Here is a 14,224-nt window from a genome sequence, read left to right as displayed (position 1 = left end):
TGCCCAGTTGCTGTGTCTCAGTGTTATGCCATATTTGTAAAAGCAGTGCTAATGTTTGTGATGCACCATCTGTTGGAATGAAAAATGCAGTATATTTAATTATGACGGGCATTATTAAGTACATTCCAATAGATGGTGCACTGCAGACCTTAACACTGAATATGCCAAGGTCCATGTTAATTAGTTACATATGAACCCATCATAGACAGTTAGCTCAACTAGTCCAGCTTAATAAATGGACAAATATCTGTGTGTGTGTGTGTCTGTGTATCTGTTTGTCCAAACGGTTGCTGAGTCTCTATTATAGGATGTTTGGTATGGATTTTGTAAAAGCAGTGGTAATGTGATGCGCCATCTGCTGGAATGAAAGTTGCAATGCCGTTTATTACTATAAATGCTTGTGATGTGCCATCTGTTGGAATGTCAAATGTAATGTTTTTATTACTACATGCATTACTATATACATTCCAATAGATGGTACAGTGCAAACATTAACACTGAATATGCCGAGGTCCACATTGATTAATTACATTTCAACTTATATTAGACAGTTAGCTGAGCTAATCCACCTTAATAAAAGGACAAATGTCTATGTGTGTGTGTGTCGGGTTGCTCTGTCCCTGTTATTTGTAATTTAGTATGGGATCCATAACATCAGTGCTAATGTTTGTGATGCACCATCTGTTGGAATGCAAAATGCAATGATTTTTTGTTACAAATTTTTGTGATGTGCAATCTGTTGAAATAAAAATGCAGTGCATGTGATTATTATGTGGATTACAAAACACATTCCAATAGAAGGTTTACTGCAAATGTTAATGCTGAATACATGGAGGTCTATGTTTTAGTTTTCAACCTGTCTTGAACAGGGGGGGGGGGGGGGCACAGCTGCTTGTATATAATTGGGTGTCTACATTAAATGTTTCATTCTGTGCTCTCCCGAGGAGAGGTGCAGACCCCGTTTTTGTTGTCCTGAGGGCACATGACAACCAGCCTGCATCTGAAAGCTGGCATCACACATGTGCTCCCTGTCATGTGACCAGCAATGTCAGCACAGAAGAACCCCAGAATGGCGCCAAAATGACATCACCATAACGTTAAATACTTATAAAACAATAATCTTCTACATAGGGCAGCACGGTGGCACAGTGGGTAGCATTGCTGCCTTGCAGTTAGGAGACCCGGGTTCACGTCCTGGGTCCTCCCTGTGTGGAGTTTGCATGTTCTCCCCGTGTCTGCGTGGGTTTCCTCCCACAGTCCAAAAACAAGCAGGTTAGGTGGACTGGTGATTCTAAATTGTCCCCAGTGTGTGCTTGGTGTGTGTGTGTCCCTTGCGGTGGGCTGGCGCCCTGCCCGGGGTTTGTTTCCTGCCTTGCGCCCTGTGTTGGCTGGGATTGGCTCCAGCAGACCCCCGTGACCCTGTAGTTAGGATATAGCAGGTTGGATAGTGGATGGATGGATGGATAATCTTCTAGATAGAAGCATAGCAACTGTAAGAATCGCCCCAGCAGTTGCTATCATGTGGTCCGTGGTGACCACTCCCAGACCTTCAGACATTTTTGGAAGGACTAAAACTGAGGGTCACTGGAACAGGCGCTGAGGTTCAAGGCCCCCCCGGGTGACGTTTATTCCCAAGTCGTCCCAGGCGTTTTTCTAAGTGGTGACCATTAGGCGGAGCAGATCTTGGGTGAGATGAAGAGAGTGGCCACTAGGGCGCGCTGTGCTGGTGTTCACCTACCTCTTGAACCCACTCCACGACTTGTTTCCGCCATATGCATTTGAAAGCCACCTGCCGTGAATCACACACAGAAGACCGTTAATGCTGGGGGTGTTCCTCGAAGGGCGCGGGCGACGCTCGGTGTCACCAACAGGCACACGTGGCACCTCACCTGCAGCTTGTCAGCCTTACGGGTGCCCTTGTAGACGGCGCTGTAGCCGCCTCTGCCAATGCACTTGCCCAGTCTGTACTCCTTCTTGAAGTCTCGCAGGTCTGAAAGACAAAAGAGGAGTGAGGTGGGGGACCCCTGGGTGAACAGGTGGGGGCATGAGGGGGCATCGCTCACCCTTAATCACCGCCATGGTCTTTGAGATGCGCAGGTCCAAGACTGGTGGTAAGGCGTCTTCGTAAAACTCATCGTCCTCCTGTTTGTTGGCACTGCGGCCTTCTGAAATGCAGCAAATGGAGAAGGGAGTTGGAGAAGAAGGAGGCACCAAGCGCAGGAGACCCCTGAAGGCGCCCCCTAGGGGTCACCTACAGAGTCACCTTTGACTGTTTCTGGCGGTACGGCGGGTGGGTTCGAGTCCCACTCATCATCACCGTGTATGCGTGCTTGGTCTTCTAGACTCTTGTGGTTTTCCCTTCAGTGCCCCTAGAGACATGCGTGTGTGCGTAGGACCTCCATAGCCCTTATAGGGGATGCCAGTGTACATCAATGGTACCCTGGAAATACCACAACAATCCAATTTGGGGTGACAGGGAGCAGTGGCCCATCCTGACAGCCTTGGATGAGGTGCCAGTCCATCGCATAGCTTACAGGGACAATTTAGAGACCCCGATGAACCTCACACAGGTGCCCATGGAGACCCACAACACCTCTTCGACAACTGGTCAAGCCCACCACACTGACTCTGTAGTTATTGTGCCACCACGCCAACCTCCAGGTCAATGCCAGCAGCATCAGGTGCAAAGCAGGACACAAACCAAAATGAGGGACCAGTGCATAGGTAGACCCCACAACAAGCCAAATTACACTTCAGTGCTTTGCCACAGGGCCAGTTCAGAGTTGCCATATTTACCCAACAGAGTCACAGGAGGGCCAAAGCCTATCAACAGGTGCCAGCCCACTGCAGGGCATTTAGGCACACACTAACACCAACTCATCCTACCGGTGCCAGTTAGCCAACACACAATTATAAGGGGGGCACTGCCAGACAGGGGGTTGAGCACAAGTCCCCGGAGCAGTGAGGTGGCAGCACCATCCACTGTGCCACCCTTGATATGCTAAACCCTCCTAATCAATCAACTCAACAAATGGCGACCCACCTTCATGGCACTTTGTCTGTGACACGACTTCCTCGCAAACATCAGCTCTGTGCCCTGAAAAATTAAAAAAGCAGCAGTTTATTATGGCCCACCGTAACTTGAGTTCAGGGTCCACGAGACTGGCATCTCAATGGTGGCACTGAGGGCAAAGCAACAAGCAGCTCTGGAGGGGTGGGATGCTGGCTGGTACAATTGTGAAATCTCAAATGAGCGTATTGTGAATAGGGGGCACGCAGGGCCAAAGCCCCCCATGTCTTTGGTGGTGTGGTGGAGACTTGGGGAGAACATGCAAACCCCACACAGGACCCCACCAGGAATGGAATCTGAACTCGGGCAGGACCATCTTAATGCATGGGCATGCTGGGCAGTTGCCCGGGGGACCCCCACGCTAATCTATGTATGTTGTGACCTGCCGAGTGGCTGTGTAGGTAGGGGCCCAGTGCACTGCTGTGCACGGGGGGCCTGTTAAGACCACCCTGAACTTGGGAAGCTGCATGTGGGAGGCGGCAGCACTAACCACTGCGCCACCTGCTGTTCAACATTCATATTATGCCTTACTGGCTGAGGTGCTTGTCTGGGGGTCTCGAGGGCGCAGGTCCAATTGAGACCTCGGAGGTCTGTGCCCTCTACTGTAGATTTAATAATAGTGCCATGAAGGTGAAATGGGGGCTCATGGAAGTGCCCAGTAGGGGGCGCGCTTGTCTGTGAGTGTGTGCACAAGCTAACCATTCTTGTTTTGGAGTGAAGTAGGACCCTCAGAAGTCTTCACATGTGTGGTGGTCTACAGAGCCTCAGCCCTTTAACGGGAAGGAGAAGTTGGCAAAAGTGAAGTATGGCAGGTGGAGGGGGCGACCAGGAGCTGCCATTTGGCACGTTTCACCCTTGTTCTCTCCTGTTCTAGGCCTATTGGGTGTAGTGCTGGGGGATTCTCTTATGGTGGGCTCTTCTCAATCCATTACCCCCCTCGTTGTCACCCATTAGTTTTTTATGAGGGGTGATCCATGCCAACATACTTGTGGCACAGGCTCACTTGGCATTGCAACATGAAGTGCCTCATTTGTTTACTGCCGTTGCTATGGCAGCCACCTCCCATCATGCATCTTGTGTCTATCTGCCGAATACGTGCAGCATGTCTCCATCATGTATCCACATTTCATAAGACAGTCATCCCTCTCGCTCCCACCATACCTTTGCGGGGTGCCGCTCCATGGGGTCCCATTGGTGTGACGAAGGGTGGCACTTTCTTAGAGGTGGCGAGAAAAGGCTGCAAGAGAAAAAGACCACCAGTCACCAGGGCTACACGACAAAGCGGCCAACTTGCAGGCCTGACTGTACCAGGGAACCCAAACATCCTTGAATGAGCCCACCTCTGCAGTGGGCCGCAGACCACCATAAGGCATTGAACTGAGTAAGGATTGCCAGTTAACCTGAGACATCTTACAGTTTGACGAGATCCGGGCATTCAGCCAACCAAAAGCTCACCCATCCCATCAAGTCGAATTTTGAGGGTCCCTAGGGCCCTGCATGTCCTGGCCTGTGGTGGTCCGTGAAAAGTAAACTGTTCTAAGGTTTGTGTAAACCTGCCCTTCATCAGTTTCTCTCTGGCGCCCCCCGGTGTTCGCATTGAACAACTCATCCTGAAGTGACAGCCTTGAAGCACCCCGTCCTGTCACCTCCCAGCCTCCAGGTGCCAGTGTCTGTTGGGGTCTCCTTTTGGGTAAACCCCTGACCTCAGGAGAGACTCTAATGGCAAGTGAGCAAAATAATCAGGTAAGGGGGGGGGGGGGGGGGGGCTGCTCTTTACATATTAAAAAAACAACATGAGATGGCGGTCATCAGAGTTACCGAGTAAAGTCGTGCAGCAGGAGGTCACATTGATGGGCGCCACAAATTAAAATGACGGAGAAACCCGACGACCCCCCAGTAGAACACATCAATGTGCTGCAATGGCAGGATGACGACGACGACGACGGTGGACAAAAGTCAAACTGTGGAGGTACAGAGCAAAGCGGGAGGAGAAGTGCTGACGTCACCAGCTGTCACGACCCCACTGACGACAGACAAGAGAGCTCAGGGCCTTCAGATCAGCTGGCGTATGTGTGGCATCCTGACGAGCGCAGACAAGAAAGAACTCCAGTGGACTCGGGACAATTAGGACTCTGCAGACCCCTTTCCATATCTGTCTGTTATATAGCGCCTTTCACATGTAATCCTGAGCATGAAGCTGGAGGGCAGCCTCAGGTTGTATGTTAATTAGCACACGCAAGAAGGAATTTCATTGGATCTCTGTAGAGCACATGTGACTCGAGCGACCCCCGTAACTCGATTAGATACCCCGTTGTGAAACCCGTCATTCCGAGCTGATTAGCACGTCCAAGTAAGCAAGGTGAGGACCATATAAACCTATTATATAGCGCCTTTCACATTACTGCATCGCACCGTTCATATGTGTCACTAATTGTTGGACCAGAGAGTTGATTTGCACATGTGAGTAAGAAGATCGCTGGACTCTGCACATGTGGCAAGAATGGCCACAGAAATGTGTGGTGGAGCATCTCTCACAACAATACATCTATCTTGACCCCTCCTTATATAGCGCCTTTCACGTCCAGCACTAACCATGGCACTGGAGAGCGGAGACGTGCTGCATGTTGATTAGAATTTCATTTGACTTTCTACATGGGGTGACAATGGGCCTGTAATTGTATTATATAGTGCCTTTCGCACCTATCGCTGTGTTTATTATATAGCGCCTTTCATGCCTCTCGCTAATCATTGTGCCAGATAGTTGATTAGCAAATCCCAATTGAGATGTCACTGGACTCGTGACTGTAATGTCCACATAAATGTATTGTATGGCACTTTACCTCTTTATATTGTGCCTTTCACATCTGTCACTAATCATGGGGTTAGGAAAGTGGTTATGGGTCACATGTCGATTAACATGTGAAAGTAATAATGTTCACTTGACAATTAGGACCCTATACATGTATTATATAGTGCCTTTCATATCTCCATATCTTTAGTAGGTAGCACCTCTCATACCTATCACTAAGGTGGCACATGTTGATGGGCACATGCAAGGGAAAATGTCACTGCACTTTGTATACTTGACAATAAGAACCATATAAATCTATTATATAGTGCCTTGCATATGTCCATATCTTTATTATGTAATGCCTCTCATACAGTATCTATCACTCTTCGTGGCATTGTAAGTTATGACAGGTGGCACCTGTTAATGGGCACCTGCAAGTGGGCTCTGTATACTTGACAATAAGAACCATATAAGTATTATATAGATAGATAGATAGATAGTGCCTTGAACATCACTCTATCAATAACTCTTTGTGGCTTCGTAAGTTATGACAGGTGGCACCTATTAATGGGCACCTGCAAGTGGACATGGTATAGTTGACAATAAGAACCATATAAATCAATTATATAGTGCCTTGCACATCACTCTGTCAATAATCATGGCACTGGAGAGTGACAATGTGTCGCATGTAGATTAACATGTTCAGGTAAGAACTTCACAGGAGTCTGTACACTTTACCATAGAAGTGTATCATATAGTGCCCTGCACACCTGTCTATAGCTCTCTCTTATATAGCGCCTTTCACATCTGCCACTCTTCTACAAAAGGCCTGTTGTATTCAGCACTAATCAAAGTGCAGGAGAGTTGGTTAGAATGTGCAAGTAAGAATTTCACTGTACATCTGAAATTAAGGACCCTAGAAACCTGTTATATAGCGCCTTTCACATGCACTTCTATTATAGCACCTTACATATCTGCTTGTATTGTTAACTAATCATCACTCTGAAGAGTGGCAAAGAGTCACATGTTAATTAGCATTTGCAGGTAAAACCTTCCCTGGACTCCGTGCACAAAAAAATAACACGATAAATGTATTATATAGTGCCTTTTATATCTTTATAGCACCGTTCATATCTATTACTAATCATAGCACATGGTGCCCATCGACTGGCACATTCAAGTAAGAATTTAAGTGAGTTCTGCATACCCAACAATAAGAACCATATAAACTTGTTATATGGTGCCTGTCACATTTAGTGTTACATTACATTTACATTTGTTTGCTATTGTTCTGTTTATATCTCTCCACTATAAAGCGCCTTTTATATCTGTCACCAAACATAGTGCCAGGGAGTTAATTAGCACATGCAAGTAAAGAATTTCCCAGGACCCTGCGACTTTAATGGCCATATAAATTGATTGCCTTTCCCAGCTATTTATCTATTCACCTCTCTATTATATAGCGCCTTTCACAGCTCTCTATCATTAATCGTGGCACTGGAGAGCAGTGATGTGTTGCAGTAGTTAAGGTCGTGGACGTCATGCCCTGAGGTTCAAACCACACTTCTGACACTATGTGACCCTGAGTGTGTCACTTCACCTGCCTGGGCCTCAGTTGGGAAAAAAAATGGAACACATTGTATCTCAGATAGTGTCATTTTTCACTGGACTCTTTACACTTGACCATATAAACCTAGTATATAGTGCCTTTCACATCTATTTATCTCTCTTTTACAAAGTGCCTTTCATATCTATCACTAATCATAGTGCAGGAGACGTGATTAGGACATGCAAGTAAGAACTTCACTTTACACCTGACAATAAGGGCCTTATAAAAATTTTATATAGCGCCTTTCACATCTCTTTCTCTATTATATAGCACCTTACACCTCCATCACTAACTAATCATGGCAGTAGACAGTGGGGACATGTTGTATGTTGATTAGCACATGCAGGTAAAAATTTCACTGGACTCTGTGCACCTGACAATAAGGATCCTATAAATCCATTGTATAGCGCCTTTCACATCTAATGATTTCTAGCACCTTTCATATCTATCACTAATCGTGGTCCTAGTTAGGCGTTGTGTGTTGAATAGCACATACAAGTAAAACTGAATTGTACGTTGACCATGTGACAGTTAGGACTCTTGTCACCAAAACCCAAAGCCACAGGAATCCAAGTTCCTGCAAGAGCTCCTGGGATTTGTAGTTTTAGGTGTCAGAGGCGCTCCTCGGTTCTCAAAGTCTGTTCTGGCGCCCCACTGTGGTTGTAAGTTGTACTTAATGTCAGTTTTCCCAGATCAGCTGGACACGAGCGGCTCCCCTTCAGCAGTGTTATTTGCACCCGTGTCCGCACTGCTAATTATCTTAATGATGGATGCAAACACCGCAGAAAAGGGGAATTAAACAGAAAATAGTAAAAGAATGCGAAGCCCCTGAGGCTTTGTTTTTCTAGCGTGCTCCTAACCTCCTCCTCCTAATCAATGAGATCAATGAGAAGTAAGCCCGAGTCATCGATTTGCGAAGCTGGAATGAAAACCTGCATCCATAAGGGGGCGTCAGGGGCACAGGGCTGACCTTGCAGACCCCTAAGGGGCACAGAATTTATTTTCTTTTCCGTGTGTGTTGCGTGGATGCCTTGGCTTCACCCTGTCTCGTCTATTAGCGGACTGCAGTGCCATCTTTGAGGTTACAGAGTCTGCTCAGGTGCGCCCCCGTTTGGTGCCAAGTAAGAATTTCACGTAGAACACAGATACACATTTTAAATGGGTGTTTTAGGGGGCAGCCGAGCCATGGCAAGCCAGTTGAGGTGATGTTCTTGGGAGGGACAGGCGGAGACGCCCATGACAGTGAAATATGACGGGTACAAGCCAGCAGACACTCTTGATGGAAGGGTGGACGACCTTCTTGTTAAAAATACAAGCTTTAGGATACAGAGGGGGCAATCCAAATTAAAACTCGGGGGTCTGGCAGGAGAGGTTATATACTTCTCATTAAATGAAATCCTTTACGACCAGAGGGGGGTCCAATATCGGAATGTACAGCTGTGAAGATGAGGCACTGCCTCTGTACCAGGCGGCATGGCACAAGGTGAAGGGATGGGCGATGTGGTGCCTTTTGGGCTTTTCATTTCTTATAGTTTTATCATTTCCTCCTGTTTTCGTATTTCTTTGGTGATATTAATACTAATTTGATTGCAAAAGACCCCCATTCGTAACTGTAATGAGGAGTAAAAGTACGAGAAAGAACCAACTTGATAAATGGGGTCGGTCTGACCCTGTGAACCCCACACTTCATTATCAGTAAACTCGCCCAGTGTGGCAGATGACAGGCCGATCAACGGGGGTCCCCAACCTTTCCCACAATACGCTCCCACTTTGCCGGGACCTCCTCGTATCTCCTTAGCGACTCGTCGAGAAGCCGCAGGTGCAGCTCACGCTGTCTCACAGACTCCAGAATTCTGTCCATCTCTCGCATCGCCATCACTAGCATCCTCAGCCGCTGTCTCATCTTCCTTCCTTGCCCTTTGGACGTGGCGAGAAAGCTCCCCATTCCGACCGCCACCGCCGCTGCGCAAAGGTCCGGAGAAACACAGCAACACGTCCAGCTGCTCGGCCTCTACTCACACTGAGCTCCGCCCCGCCAGCCGTGTCACATGTAACACGCCCACTCCGTGACGTCACGATCTCGCGCAGGTGTCGTGGGCCTGATAGGCAGAAGGCTTTGTGGTCCTGCCCACTTTGCATCGCCATAGGTTCAGATTGAGGAGGTGTGGTCGTAGATCGAGCAGCAAAGTCGAGCAGGTGTGGCTGGGCTGCTGCAGGGGAAAGCTGTTTGAGCTAAGTGTGTGATGTTCCTCGTCCTCACATGCTGCCCATGCTGTGCTGACATCATTGAACCTCTGACTGCAGTTACTCGGTAAGAGTCTGGGTGAAATATGGAGAAGGTCCTCACCGCGGGTCGCTGGATGGGGCGGAGGTGGAGCTAAGGAGGGTGGGGATGGTGTGATTCCAAGTTGATATTGCTACAGACCGGAGTCAAGTGAGCGTAACATTTCATTTTCGACTTCATCCAATCATATATTAAACTTGTATACGTCAGGCACTTATCAGCCAATCGCAAATTAAAACAGCGCGGTCAATCACTTTTGGGCGCGGAATGGCAAAGGCGTAGTCTAACAACAGACTCCGCCCCACTAATGAATAATTTGTTTGAACTGGGGCGGGGACAGGAGATGGACAAACGTTAAACCATACAAAAGAATCCCCGCTGGCCAGGGGGCGGGTTAACCCAAACGCTGAAAAGAGCCGCACGAGATGAGACAAATCTGATAAATTAGGAGTGAAGGAGATTTGATTTGCGGCGCATAGAAGATGGACGACCAACAACAAACAGTCAGAGTCGTCGACTTTTCTACCTTTCACTTTGCCGTATTAACTTTATGCAGTAACGTGGAGACAAATCAAAGAAAAAAGAAACGCCGTGGTTACAGGATGAGATCGTGTTCTGTTAGCTCTGTTTAAATCTGTTTTTCAACGGAAGATACAACAAAAGGCCATTGTTTTATATTTTTTATATACTTTACTTGATGTTTATTAATTTATGTGAAGTTAAATTATTGAATCACAACGATATGGTAACAGTGTTCGCGAACTGTTTAAATTCGCTATTTCAATGGAAGGCTAATGACCATTTGACTTTTAATTAATTCGATTATTTATATTGTTGCTTGTTTGTTTTTTTTCTATCAAATTTTAAAAACCGCAAATAAACCTTACTTGTCTTTTGTCTGTTCTGTTTAAATCAGTTATTTCATTGGGAGTTTAAAAATAAATTTACTTGCACAATGAACCGTTTAAATCCGATGTGTTGTATTTAATGTGCTTTTTTTTTCCCTTACAGAGGCACGTTAGCATTTTTGCAAACCATAAACATCCACGTCCCTCTTTTCATTTTTGTCACTGTCGTTGTGTCACCACAGTGTACTTCTGCACAGGTGATTCACCACATACGCATCACACAGCTGTTAAACATCCATCCATCCATCCATTATCCAACCCGCTACATCCGAACACCGGGTCACGGGAGTCTGCTGGAGCCAATCCCAGCCAGCACAGGGCGCCAACACACCAAGCATGCACTGGGGACAGTTTAGGATCGCCAATGCACCTCACCTGCATGTCTGTGGACGGTGGGAGGAAACCCACGCAGACACGGGGAGAACATGCAAACTCCACACTGGGAGGACCCGGGAAGCGAACCCAGACAGGTCTCCTTACTGCGAGGCAGCAATGCTACCCACTGTGCCACCGTGCCGCACAAGGTATGAATATGTGAAAAATAAATAACTAAATAACAAGTGCAGTAAACTTGCTGCTTTAGATAGATATGCACGTGAAATTCAATATTTCCACATTTAGTAGTGAGAAGTCAACCAAAATGACCCCTTTTATTGGTGAACTAAACAGATTACAATATGCAAGCTTTAAAGGCAATTCAGGCCCCTTCTTCAGGCAGCTTCTAATGGTATTAACTGGGGTGTCGAACTCCAGTCTTGGAGGTTCGCAGTGGCTGCAGGTTTTCATTCTAACCATCTTCTTCATTAGTGACCAGATGTTGCTGCCAATTAACTTTGTTCTAATTAACTTGACTCCGCCCCTTCATCCTTAATTAACAGCCAAATAATAAAGAGACACAAAACGAGCCGCCACGTGAGCAGATCACCTGTGCCCATCACGTCAGTGAGGTTCATGGCTGGTGACTCCAAAGAGTAGCTTATTCACTATTCACTTGGCAGCCAGCGTGCACACACTGACTACTGGTTGTGTTTCATATCTCATCAGCATTCTTTACACACAACACAGGTAGCGCTATATAAATGTAATGAATTATTAAGGTACATCTCTCTATTATAAAAAAAAAAAAATCTTGGAAGGAGGTGAGATGTGACTTTTTCAGAGAGACGCTTTCACGTCCCGTGAGACGAGACTTTGTGCCAAGAGATTTAAGCAGGCCCGGAGCTGGAAATAAAAGACAAAGAGTAGATGACAAAGTAGAATGTTGTAAAGAATTCAAACACGTTGGTACGGTACACATGCAGAGCAGGTTAGAGATAATGGAAGTCTCAAAAAAATGATACAACAACAACATTTATTTATATAGCACATTTTCATACAAAAAGTAAATAATATAAATAATATAATATAAATGATAGTAAAGATCACATTAGGGCAAACAAATGGAAATTATTACTTGGTGAAATAATGGAACAGTGAAAAGAGATCAAATATCCATCCATCCATTTTCCAACCCGCTGAATCCGAACACGGGGTCACGGGGGTCTGCTGGAGCCAATCCCAGCCAACACAGGGCACAAGGCAGGAACCAATCCCGGGCAGGGTGCCAACCCACCGCAGGACACACACACACAAACACACCAAGCACACACTAGGGCCAATTTAGAATCACCAATCCACCTAACCTGCATGTCTTTGGACTGTGGGAGGAAACCCACGCAGACACGGGGAGAACATGCAAACTCCACACAGGGAGGACCCGGGAAGCGAACCTCAGGTCCTCAGGTCGAGATCAAATATATTGTTTATATTTAAGCTTTAAGTCAGAGACTTGTAGATCGTCTAATCCAGCGTTTCTCAACCTTTAAGTATTTGCGACCCGAGTTTTCATAACAGTTTTAATTGTGGCCCCCTAACATTGTTTTGAAACCCTAATAAAATTTGTATATTTTTTGCTACAAGTTTAAAATTATCCAAATAGTAAAATTACGCCACATATGGCAACATTCGTGCCCCCTTTTCCTCACAGTTTGAGAACCGCTGGTCTAATTTGTGCTTCCAGTGAGAATTAAGATTCCATAAACGTTGGCGTGGTATGAAGTCGCGTGAGACGGAGACTTTTAACGTGAGATTCTTTCAAGTCACGTCCCACGTACAACTATTTTCAAACAAGGCCACCATCATCTAACCTCTCAGTCGTTTGAGTGCTTCTGTCAGACACACTTCCTGCGCTCTCAGCTCTTATAAATTTTATCAGGACAATAATGTTATACGTTCTAGATGACGCGTCAAAGACTAAGCGAAGAAGAAAGAGCAGGGACAAACATTCGAGAAAGTCATTTTATTTATTAGAGAGAAAGAACCGATATTCACTCACCGGCAGTTATACGTTGCGTTGTCATGATGTAAGTCCAAATGCGGAATCAAAATTCAATGCAATCTTGAAGAAAAGTTAATTCCAAATATCGTTTTTACTAAAGTTTTAAAGTAAAAGTGAAAAATAAGGGTTATGTAGCAACACCAATGAAAATAACAATCTCTTTAAATTGTATATCCGGTTAGCCAAACTCAGGGGTGGGTGAGTGAAGTGACAAAGGGGCAGAGCCTCCTAGTATTTGGATAAGAAAACGTTACATTTATAGCGGCAGGACAGAGCACATTTGCACACTTTCACTGCCCGTATTGCACATCGACACTAATTTGAAGAGAAAATGGCTCTTATAGAAGATGTGATTTAAAGCTGCGTCAAGGGTCACCGTGTATTTGTAGCATAAAGGCGCACAGGCCTGTCTGTCTCTGCAGTTGTTATGTTTTAAACTTCAGTGAGTTGGGGATGATCTGTACTGTCAGAGGACTGAAACAGGCCAGTCAGTCAGTCAGTGAGTCAGTCAGTCAGTCAGTGAGTGTCCAACCCGCTGTATCCTAACACAGGGTCACGGGGGTCTGCTGATTGTTTTAAAAATGTAAGAATGTGGCTGTGGAGACCTACATTTAAGAAGGCCAACTAGGCTTTCATGTTAGCACATACTGTACATATATAAATATTTTACATAGCAATATCTTAATTAATCCAGTTAAAGCAAAACATATTCTATCAGCTGGCTTTGAGCAATATAAGGATTTAAGGGTTAAACGCTTGTGTTTTTTTCCCTTTAGGATGGACTGTTCTTGCCTGCTCAAGGCCACCTGCCTGCTTCCATCTCCAGCAGCTTAGCAGTGAAACTACGTGCTGCGCTTACCGGCACAACTGCCTACGGGACGAGGGTGCAACAAGCAATCCTTAATGGAGCAGTTCAGTTTCACATGTGTGGGTCATCCTGCTTCCATCTTAATGACGAGGACTGATTAATTAAAAGGCCACCAGGTTTTGTTCGCTCAACTAAGTGACTGACTGAGTGATGGTCACCTCTGGGCCAGGCGGCAAACACGACCTTCAAGTCGAAATGACGGTTATGAAAGAATTGATGATTATTAGGCGATTGTTGTGGAAAAAGGTATAGAAAGAGTTCATTATAATGAAGATAAGAACATGTAAAGTGCATGACGAGAAAAATGTACAAAGCAG

This window comes from Erpetoichthys calabaricus, chromosome 10 (assembly GCF_900747795.2).
Source record: "Erpetoichthys calabaricus chromosome 10, fErpCal1.3, whole genome shotgun sequence".
NCBI lineage: Eukaryota > Metazoa > Chordata > Cladistia > Polypteriformes > Polypteridae > Erpetoichthys > Erpetoichthys calabaricus.
The sequence above is the reverse complement of the archived record's forward strand: the minus strand, read 5'-3'. Positions refer to the sequence as shown.